Here is a 12,537-nt window from a genome sequence, read left to right on the forward strand (position 1 = left end):
GACATGAGGGATTGCATATGGAATGGTCTCATATTTGAAGCTTGCTAAATAAAAATGAAAAAGATAACAATACATATGAATGGATGATTCAACAACAAGATGTGACTTGATGGCTTGAGATGGTGAAGATAGCAAGGAAAGGCTTCGAGGTACTAAGCAAGGGTGAAGGGCAAGCGATGGCTTGGCGGCCGAAGAACCTAGCTAGGGTGAAGAAGAAAGTACTTGCATTTAGTTGAGGTACTAATCAAGCTAAGATGGTCATATTGATGTGAAGAATAAAATCTATAATGAAGTATTTTATGGAAGTGACTTGATACATTTGGGATTATTCAAACTTGATGAATGGAATCAAGTCACATGCTCAAGATGGCTATGCTCAAGTGAAAATATCAACATCAACATGTTAGCACCCTTACTTGATGAAGATTGGAAGGGACGGCATCAATTCAAAAAGAACAACTCAAGTGGTACAAATTCATATTCCCGTTTATCTTGAGTTTAATATGTATGCTGTACTATTAAGAGGGATGCATTATGTTGATAGATAATGTTTCATAAGTGCTCAAGCCAACCCATGTGAGTTTTGAGAATTTGAGCGATAAAAGAGCTAACTGATTTGTTACTGGTCTGGCAATACCGGACGTGTCCGGTATTTGTCCAGCAGCTGTAAATTTATTGTTCTTGGGTTGGTTAGTTGGGAGTTCCGACGTAGGTCGGGAGTTCTGACGGTCGGGAGTCCTGGCATGGGTCGGGAGTTCCGACGTGTCGCACTTCATCTGACTTGGAGGGTTCACTGTCCTGGTCATACCGGACATGTCCGGTATTCATACCGGACGTGTCCGGTATTCATACCGGACGTGTCCGGTATGGATGACCAGAAGCCAACGGCTAGTTTTCAAAAGCCGTGAGGGTCGGGAGTTCCGACGTAAGTCGGGAGTTCCGACGGTTGGGAGTTCCAACATATGTCGGGAGTTCCGACACCTCACTAACTTTAACTCGGTTACATGTTTTTCAAAATTACTGAGGGTCGGGGGTTCCGACTTGAGTCAGGAGTTCCGACGGTCAAAAGTCCCGGCGTTCTTCGGGAGTTCCGATGCCTTACAACTTCACTATAACTTAGTTACCGTTGGCACAGTATGAGTCATACCGGACGTGTCCGGTATGAATACCGGACGTGTTCGGTATTGCAACGGCTATAAAACGGCTAGTTTTTCAAGGGGGCTATAAATACCCCCAAGCCTCTACCTTTGGAGGCTGCTGATTCTGCTGAGATAGACACATGTTTTTGAGCCTTGCCAACTCTCCTAAACCCTCTCTTAGTGAGTGTGTGATCCAAATTGCAAAATCAATTTGTGGGTTAAGAGAAAATTTGAAAAAGAGAGCAAGCCACCACTTGAGCACTTGTGCATATTGTCAATCTCGTGATTCGCATTTGTTACTCTTGGACTCTTCGGTCCTAGACGGCTAGGCGTCGCCGGAGAGCAACCGAGAGATTGTGGTTGCTTCGAAAAGTTTGTAACGGTCGATTCCGCCACCTCGGAATCAAATTAGTGGAAGGAGGAAAAGGAGTTGGAAAAGACTCTGGCTAGAGTGACCTTCGTGGTACCATCTAGGGCTGACCTTCGCTGGGTCGCCCGCAGCCCCCTCAACAGAGAGTAGGACTCGAACGAGTCCGAACTTCGGTAAAACAAATATCGTGTCTAAATTCGCATTTCATTTGATATTTATGTTGCTCTAGCTATTCTGCAGGTTCTCTGTGTATTTTGTCATCTCCATTAGGTGCCTGCAGTTTGGTTTGAAGATAGAAATTGAAAGGAGCAAGTTCGGGGCCGATTTGCAGAAATCGTGTATACCGGACACGTCCGGTATTCATACCGGACACGTCTGGTATTTCCTGCCTGCACTGAAAATATTTATTCTCTGTTCTAACTTGGTGTTGTAGGGTTGTAGCTTCTAGATATATTCTTTATACCTTGTATACTTTGTGGCTAACTTGTGAGGGGTGGTAGTACTCTTAATTTGGAGTTTCCATTTTGGAAACTCCCCTTTCTAATTGTTTCCGCTTTTAAAGGTGTTAATTTTCATAAACGCCTATTCACCCCCCTCTAGGCGGCATCCTAGGTCCTTTCAGTTAGGTATGTTGCACTCATGGTCTCTGAGTTTGCTGGGGTCAATGTGACCACCCAATAGATTTACAATCACCTGAGAAAGTGGAGGCAAATGTGGGTTAAGGTTGTTAGGCTCAAGGATTTGAGTGGTGCTCTATGGGATGAGGACCACCATATGATAGTACTTGATGATGAACACCTGCTTGGCCACACCAAGATTAGAAACTATTTGGATAACACCTCAACTATCCCTTTTCTTTTCTTTTGCTCCTCTATGTCTAATAGTTATATCTGTTTCACTAACTAGGACCATCCTGCTGATGCTAAGTTCTTGAACACACCAATAGAGAACTATGTTCAGATGGAGGCCATCTTTGGTGGTAACCAGGCCATGGGCAGGTATGTAATGGGCTCAAATGAGCCTCTGGGTACTCCAACAGACATTGGCCAAGGTGATATTGATACCGTTGAGGACATCACTGACTTAGGTGGCACAGAGGCTGATTCTAGAAAGGGAACTCCTTCTGATATGGAAGGCTCTAAGGGTTTTGATGCCAAGGGCCAGGAGAAAAGGGGTGGCAAGAGAAGGAAGCTTGCCCCAGAGGAAATAGACCTCATGAATGGAATGATCAAGGCTATGGAGTCTGTAGGAGATGCCCTCAAGACTCCATAGCACAATGAGGTGTATCAGGATCTTTATGGCTGTGTTATGGATTGCCCTGGGTACTCACAAGAGGCACTCATGTTTGCCCTAGTTTACCTGCTAAAGAACAAGGCTGAGGGACTTTGCTTTGTTCAGATGACAAAGGCTTATAGGATCCTATGGCTTAGGACCTACCTGAGCACAACCTACTTTGCTTAGATGCATACGAGTTGGCCTCTCCACTTTTGTACATAGCCATGCTAATTGTCTTATGTTGTAGGAAGTATTGTGATGTGTAGCACTTACCTCAACTGATGCTACAAAGAACCATTTGCCACCTAACCAAGGCTGCACCTAGTCTAGAATAGCATAGGAGCCATGGTGATGGATGTGAGGCTTTGTTGATCTGTGTGGTGTAGACATTAACAAAGGGTGATGGATTGTCACTTAGTTGATCTGAGCCCTAAAATACCTTGGATTGTTAGTTCATCTGAGACATTTCAGATGTTGTTATTGTTCTTGTAGGAGTTTCTATTTGACCGATGATGCAAACTATAGCAATTTGAGGTGGCTGTGGGTATTATTCTTGCTGTTGCTTTATTGTCTTTTTGTGTTTTCTCATGTCTTTCATCAAACCATGGGATACGTCTATTCCCAAGCAACTGTTGTAGGCATGCCTACCGGATGGCTGGGATGGATGTGTCCCATGCTTCCATGGGAGTCGTGAACTTGCCTTAGCAATTTGTGTTCTTATTTGACACCTAGAATGATTGTAGTTTACATTAGCTGAGGCCTATATTTTTTTGTGCTTCTAATGTCAACCATTTTTTGACCGAGGCTGATACAATTGTGAGATCCTTTTCATGCTTATGAAGATAACAGTGCCAGTTTGAGTAATGGATTATGCACATTGATGACCTTAGACTTGTGAGGTACTGGAGCATTGTTTCTTCTATCTTCTGCTTATGCTTCTCATGGCTGTCATCAAACCATGTGAGACATCCATGTCCAAGCAACAGCTAGACAATTCTAATGATCTGATGGCTGGGCTGGATGTCTCTCATGGTTTCATGCCTATCATGATCTTGGTTTTCTACTATCTGTTTGAGGTTTGTTGCTGTCTATGTTTCTTAAGCTCCAAGTTCAAGGTCAAATGAAAAGGCAATTAAATCTGAGGCAAAACGATTGAACTACCCCTCATCTTATCAACATCTTATACTTGCTTTTATATGTTTTTAAGGGGCAAATGGCTTGGTATGTTGTGTACCGTGGCAGAGTTCCTGTGGTATATGCAACCTGGGCTAGATGCAATGCCTAGGTAACTGGTTTTAAAATCAATAGCTACAAGAGCTTCCCTAACAAAGAAGAGGCAGAAGCATCATACTTAGAGTTCATGGGTTGTGAAGATGATAAAGTTTTTGTCAATCCTCCACCAAAGGTGCCTAGGAACAAACTGATGTTATTTGTTGTGGCTGTGGTACAGTCTTTTCTATTGTTGGTGCTCTTATGGTTCGTTCTTGCTCGTTGCTACAACTGCCTATGATGCTCAAAATGCCATGGCTTGGTATGTTGCCTATCGGGGAAAGAAGCCTAGGGTCTATGCCCTAAAATGCCTCTTTACAGTGCTTTGGGCAACCAATGAAGCCCTAAAATACCTTGGTTACTAGCTATTTCTTTGGTTCAGTCGTTTATTTTGATGATTCTTGACTTTTTCATTGCTAAGCATTGTTGTAGGTGCCTCTAATTGTTTTATATTGCCTGTGATGGTTTCAAAATGCCATGAAAACGTGTGGAGACAATGACCTTATGAGGAACTATGACTTTTGGGCAACCAATCACACCCTTGTTCATGATTTGTTGGGAGTACTATTGTCATGTTTATGTCATTAGAAGCTCTAAGGTCATTGTCAATGCCAAGCTTGTTGAACTGAGGCAAAATTATCTCTGTTTCCTTCTATTCTTCTTCATTCTGCAATAGCTGGTGGTAACCACACCAAACTCATACATGGGTACCCAGACCTAGGGCAATATGGCCACCTAAACAAGACCTAGAATCACTAGTTCATACACCGAAATGGTGCAAACAGGGAACCAAATACGATGTAGGTCATCTGGTATCCTGTACTCAGATGCAACCAAACACACCCACTTGCATGCTTTCATCATGGCTGGTGAAAGGATCAAGATGCCCAAGATGGGGGTGAATTGGGCTAATTCTAAATTTCTTTGCAATAATTAAGTCCTACGGTTAGCCCAATTAACCCCTTATGCCTAGAAAGTGTTTCTATTGATCTATCGCATAAAAGTTTAGCAACCTATATTCTAATCCTACTCTAGCATGGCAATTCTATGAATGTAAATGACAAGAATTGAATTGCTCAAAGTAAATGCTCAATGTAAAGAGAGAAGGAGGAACGTGGCGATATTTTACTGAGGTATCGGAGAGTCGCTACTCCCCACTAGTCCTCGTTGGAGCACCCACGTAAGGGTGTAGCTCCCCCTTGATCTGTGCAAGGATCAAGTGCTCTCTACGGGTTGATTCTTTGATACTTTGTCACGATAAATCACCCACAACCGCGAATAACTTGAGTTGGGTTATCCACAAGCTCTGCCGGATGATCACCAAACTCTTAATCACCACCAAGCCATCTAGGTGATGGCGATCATCAAGAGTAACAAGCACAAACTCTCATTTGACCACGATAAGCCTAATGAGAAGGGTTTATGCATACTATGCTACTCTTGATCTCACTAATGAGGGCTCTCTTTGGGATTCTCAAATCTCAATCACCTCACTAGGACCTTGCTCTTCTTGGCACTCAAAGGTGTTTCTCAGCTATTGAAATGAGCAAAAGTACCCCCACACACGAATGAAGGAAGTATTTATAACCATGGCTGAAAAATGAACCGTTATGTGCCTCTACAGGGTGACCGGACGCTCTAGTCATGTTGACCGGATGCTCCGGTCCGTTCTCCCCGAACTCCAGTGTTAAAGTTATGACCAAACGCATCCAGTCGTGATTTTTCCTCTCTGGAACCTTACTGGAGTCGACCGGACACTGGAACTCAGCATTCGGTCACTTCACCTCTTAGAGTTTCTAGCACAATAGTGTTATAGCTTTTGATCTCTTCAAGATCTTTCTTGAGCTTTTCATTGTCATTCTTGAGCTTGACAAACTCATCATAATCATCGGCCTCAACCACTTGCTTGCTCTTGCTATTAGAACTTTGCTCAATGCTCTCAATGATCAAATCAGCACATGATGTAGCTATATCAATCTTAACAACATTGTTAGTAGCATCATGCGGCTCATTGGATAGAAATTCTTGAGCAATGACAAGATTATCATGATTAATCTTAAGAGTAGTATATTCTTTTTTTAGCTTATTGTGGCTAGTGATGAGCTCATTGTGTATCCTCTCAAGTTTATTATGTTTATCTTTAAGCTCTTTCTTAAAAGATTTGAGCTCCTTGAGTTTGGATGATCTAACATCATTTGCTTCTCTAAGCTCAACAGTAGCCTTTTCGGCTACATCACATTTAGCTAAAAGAGAATCATTCTTAGATTCTAGCTTGTCATTCTTAGCTCTAGTCTTTCTAATGATTCTAGTATATTTATTTAGCAATTTAACAAGTTCATTATATGAAGGTGATTCAAATTCATCATCATCACTATCACTATCACAATCATTATTGTTAGCATGATCATCACTACTACTATCATCATCATTTGATACATTTCATTCACCCTTGGCCATAAGGCATAGGTGTGTAGGGGATGATAGCGGTGGTGTTGGTGAAGATGATAAGGAGTCAATCACAATAGCGGCCACCTTCTTATTATCACTATCATCATCGGATGAGCAACTTGATGAATCAATGTCCATGAGCCAATCACCGATAATATATACCTTTCCACTTTTTTTCTTCTTATGGAAGTCCTTCATGCCATCTCTCTTCTTGTATGGCTTGTTTTTCTTCTTCTCATCTTCTTCTTTATTGCTTGAGTCATCTTTCTTGCCCTTGTACTTGTCTTTCTTGGACTTTGTGCATTGATGTGCTAGATGACCAAGTTCTCCACAATTATAGCAATCTATCTTTGAGATTGGCTTCCTTCTAGAGCTTGTGAAGAACTTCTTCTTCTTGCCATCGAACTTGATGTCACTATTGTTGAGCTTCTTTAGCATCTTGGTGGTTCTTTTCACCATGAGAGCAAGGCTTGTATCATCAACTTCATCATCACTTGAGCTCTCATATTCAAGTTTTGCTTTGCCCTTCTCTTGGCTAGCCTTGAATGCCAAGTCTTTGCCTTTCTTCTTGTTAGAGGATGAGCCATCTTGAGGTGTGATGTGCATGTATATCTCATGAGCATTGATCTTTCCCAAGATTTGTGTCGGTGTAGCAGTGAAAAGATCACCTTGATGAAGTACGGTCACAATATGCCCATATTTGTCAATGGGGAGGACACTCAAGATCTTTCTTATAATATCGGATGGTTGCATTTGAGTGGGTCTAAGTCCATTGACTTTCTCTACAAGAACATTCAAGCATGAGTACATTTTATTAGCACATTCATTAGGAAACATCTCAAAAGAGTTAAGCTTTTTTATGACAAGATGATAGCGTTCCTCACGCTCACTCTTTGTTCCCTCATAGAGCGCATAAACGTCCGACTATAGTGCATGGGTATTTTTGTGATTCCTCACCCGGTTGAACACATCTTTGCAAAGGCCTCTAAAGATGGTGTTTCGAGTCTTTGCATTCCACTTTTCATAATTCATCTCATCGCCTCGTAGGTGTGTAGCATTCCAAGGTTTTGGGAAGCCTTGTGAGACGGCTCTAAGTATTCCAATTCCTAGAGCTTCTAGATACGCCTCCATGCATATTTTTCAATATGGAAAATCATCCCCCCTCAAAGATAGGAGGATGTCCATCCCCGTGAGACATCTTTCTCTAGGCGGTTAAGCCTAAATACGTGAGCACGAGGCTCTAATACCAATTAAAAGGATCAAGATGCCCAAGATGTGGGGTGAATTGGGCTAATTCTAAATTTTTTGCAATAATTAAGTCCTATAATTAGTCCAATTAACCCCTTGTGCCTACAAAGTATTTCTATTGATCTATCGCACAAAAGTTTAGCAACCTATGTTCCAATTCTACTCTAGCATGGCAATTCTATGAATGTAAATGATAAGAATTGAATTACTCAAAGTAAATACTTAAAGTAAAGAGAGAAGGAGAAACGCGGCGATGTTTTGTCGAGATATCGGAGAGTCACCACTCCCCACTAGTCCTCGTTGGAGCACCCACGCAAAGGTGTAGCTCCCTCTTGATCCGCGCAAGGATCAAGTGCTCTCTACAGGTTGATTCTTTGACACTCCGTCGTGATGAATCATCCACAATCGCTCACAACTTGAGTTGGGTCATCCACAAGCTCCACCGAATGATCACCAAACTCTCAATCACCACCAAGCCGTCTAGGTGATGGCGATCACCAAGAGTAACAAGCACAAATTCTCACTTGAGCACGACAAGCCTAATGAGAAGGGTTGATGCACACTATGCTACTCTTGATCTCACTAATAAGGGCTCTCTTTGAGAATCTCAAATCTCAATCACCTCACTAGGACCTTACTCTTTTTGGCACTCTCAAAGGTGTTTCTCAATTGTCGAAATGAATAAAAGTACCTCCATACACGAATGGAGGAAGTATTTATAACCATGACTGAAAAATAAACCGTTATGTGCCTCTGTGGGGTGACCGGAAGCTCTAGTCATGTTGACCGGACGCTCCGGTCAGTTCTCCCCGAACTCCAGTGTTAAAGTTGTGACTGGACGCGTTCGGTCATGATTTTCCCTCTCTAGAACCTTACTGGAGTCGATCGGACGCTGGAAATTAGTGTCCGGTCACTTTACCTCTCAGCGTCCGGTCGCACCAAATAATTTCACCTTGATCAAATGAACTGACCGGACTCTGCGCCAACGTCCGGTCACCCCAGAGCCAGCGTTCGATCAATATTTGACCCTCTATTCACTTCCAACTCTCGATCATATGTGAATAAAGTTTGCTCCAATGAATCTAAGGGCTTCTTAGGAGCTACCTAGTGCTAGATTTAGCAAGTGTGCACCACACCTAACTCACTAGACTCACCTAGGTCAAGCTACTCGTCCATACCCCCTTAATAGTATAGTCAAAGGAAAAACAAAGTCATAAACTACTCTAAGTGTCTCTTCAACTCCAATCGATACTTAGAATTAGTCCATCCTTAACCTTGTTGTCCATCCTTTGAAAACTAAAACGATTTCCATCGTAGGGGCATGATAGCCCAATCGATCTCTATTACCATGACCTAACTTAATTGCCTCTGTAAAACACACATTAGTCATAGTAATCACGTATTGTCACTAATCACCGAAACCCAACTAGGGGCCTAAATGTTTTTAATCTCTCCCTTTTTGGTGATTGATGACAATACCACCTCGAGTATGTGAAAGAGTTGAGGTTTTTAACATGCTTGGTTCATATAAGCTTTTGACAATAAGAACAAAGAAGTTAGGCAAGCTTATATGTCCCAAGCCAACATGATGTACTCAAAAGATATAAAATAAGCATGAGTACAAGTAATAAAGCTCATTTGTATTGAAGTAAAACGCGGAAGCAAAGTAAATAAGCATAACACTAGTGATATGACATATAAAAGATTCAAAGTAGAGAGCACACATGTCAAATATCACGATCACATAGATATCACTATCACATAAATATAGTTTGATGCATGAAAGTAAACACACACGAATACATAATAGTGTATCACACATAAAAAACAAATATAATAGATAAACTAAGCTCCCCCTAGATAAGTAGTCGCTCTCCCTAAGTCTAACATACTCGATCCCTCTCCTTCTTTGGCGTCAAACACCAAAACCTAAGGGTCGATCGGTAGGGCTGCAGCGGACGAGTCAGACGCTGAGGTACGAGGAGCGAGCTGGAACTATATGCCATCATCATCTGACCCTGAGCTCTGAGTTGTCTGACCTTGTGTAGCTGGAAGCGATGCTGAAGCGGTCTGGGTCAGATCAGGGACTGGAGCGGCCGTAGACTGTGCAGGTATCACTGAAGTAGGCGGCTCTAATGATGCAACAGAAGAAGGGAGCGTCTTTGTAGTCCCGGTAATAGGTGCAACTGTAGAAGGACCTGGGACATGTAAATATGGCGGAGTAGGCTGCCCTGTCAACTCACTGAAAGTCGCTCCAAGCCTCCTGGAGACTGAGGTATCTGGCACTAGCAGCGAGGAAGTCTGAGCCGGTGTGAAACCCGTCTGAAGAGGTGTGAACTGCGGGGCTAGCACTGGCAAGGAAAACCACTGGGACACCTGCTTTGTAGGTGAAGCAAACTGTGCTCGTGGCTGTCCCTAATTCTAAAGCCCACTAGGCTATAATGCTGGAGTCATAGAAGTGGTGGCAGACTGGTCAATCTATGGTCCAATTATGATGAAATTTTATATGGTGGGTTAATTATTATATGATTGAACTGTAGTAAAAATTTCATACTCATGGGATCATGTATAGCTTAGTTATAGATTTATTTATATTTAACAAGCATAAACCAAAATAAAATCTATAACTAAGTTATACATGATCCAGTGAGTATGAAATTTTTACTACAGTTTAAGCATATAATAGTTAACCCACCATAAAAATTTCACCATAATTAGACCATACAAACTGCAGCTATGAATTATTTCATTTAATTACAGAAATACATAGATCTAAAACTACAATAAAAACTTTGTATTAAAGCATATCATATCATATATTTACTGTGTAGATCTACTCACGTGGAGTCCAACAGAATTGGATTTTTCATTTTATAATTTTTCTATGATTTACTATGATTTTTAAAAAATTCAGTCGAAATAAATAAAAAAAAATAAAGATAAAACCACTTTTAAAACCGCTTATAACCGGACCAGGGAGGCAAGATGAACGATTTTAAAAGTTGAGGGATATGTTTTGTCCGGTTTTAAAGTTCATACAGAAAAAACGGATTTTTGTGAAGGTTGATGGAGGTACTATAGACTTTTTCCCATAAAATAATCCCATGCCTTGCTCGCCGCCGTCCTTCGCGGTCGCGCTGGGCCGGCGGGGCGCAGCATAGCGGGTGCTCGGGTGCATGTGCGCGGGGCGGGCGTCATGATCGATGAGATAAAGCCCATTCTCACGCAAGGGCAAGGAATACGCTTGCCGCACGACCATGTAAACTGATTGTCTTTCTTTTTGCTAATATAATATATAAAATCAGTTTTATTAGCAAAAAGTCTTCCTATTAAAAAGCAAAAAGAAAAGGGCCTGGGCCATTGTTCTACTACCTCCCTAAAAAAATGCATTCTACCCCTAAAAAAATGCCATTCTAACTTCTTAAACTAAATTATTTTAAATTTAATTAAGTTTATAGAAAAATGTTGCTAGCATTTATGACACAAAATTGATACACTAAGATGTTGTGGTTTAAGAAGGCATTAGACGCTCTCTGGGCGGTGATCTTCTGCCTAGATCTTAGGCACACCTAGGTGTTTACGTCGATTTCTACATGCTATAGTGTATGTGTAATTGACTAACTATGAATAAAACACAAACATTTGTATGTCTATTGTTCCTAGGATACCAGAGAGGTTGTTACGAGAAGCGAAATATCAATTAAAAGTATAGCTAATCATGTTCTGTGAAAAATAGAAGTTATAGGACTAGAATGTAAGAAATCAATGTAGAGAATGATAGTAGTGGAATTTTCATAAATCGTTAGAAAAGTGAAGGGGCATAGCATAAAGTTGTCCTATCATATCCATGCCTATCCCATCTATTGTGGGCTCTTTGGCTCCTCTCCCTCACTTAGTCCTCACTCCCTAGTCATTTCCTTCTGCTCCCCTGCAAACAGATGCACATCTCCTCAATGCAAAGAGTAACTATAGCATGTTTATGCTGTAAAGAAGGGGCATCACTCTACTTGTTGCCACAATAGTATCAGACGCCCTGTTCGCTTAGCTTATAAGCCGTACTTTTTCAGCCAACGAATAGTATTTTTCTCTCACAACAAATCAGCCAAAAGTACTTTCAGTCATGACTTATCAGCCAAGCGAACAGGGCAATAGTATAGGTAGCTACGCAGCCTGGCAGGGCACATGCCCCCCTCCCCACTACATTCGTGGAAAACAATTTAAGACGTTCTAATATTGCATTTGAATCTTAATAGAGCATTCAAAGTTATGTTTACCAGGGCATCTCTAAGGGTTCCCTTATCCAATCTTTTAGATTTTATTAAAATTAAGGTTTATGTAACAAAAATGAATCTCCTATAGTCCTTATATCTAACATCGTATATTATTAGTGATATCCAAAATCACGCCCAAACTTGGGAATGCATGTTATCTATCCTACATGTTATTTAAGATAGGAAAATTATTGAGGAAGAGAAATTATTATAAATTTTTCTTGTTAGAATGTTCCTATACAAGAATAGAGAAGAATTTTCCTATACAAGAATAGAGAAGAATTAGTTTAGGAGGACTCTAAAAAATGCTCTTAGGTGTCTTGGTTCATACTTATAATTGTGTTTTAGATTATTTGAATCGGTGCCATTACAATTTTCGCGGATTGAAGAAGCACCACTACAATTCACCTATTCGGATACGAGCCACTGTAGGTCTTCCGCTCTCTCAAATATGTCATCATGTACGCTTTAGACATTGTTGGGCCCATTTACAAACGAAACTTATTTTCGTATTGCC

The sequence above is a fragment of the Miscanthus floridulus genome, chromosome 8 (assembly GCF_019320115.1).
Source record: "Miscanthus floridulus cultivar M001 chromosome 8, ASM1932011v1, whole genome shotgun sequence".
Lineage (NCBI taxonomy): Eukaryota > Viridiplantae > Streptophyta > Magnoliopsida > Poales > Poaceae > Miscanthus > Miscanthus floridulus.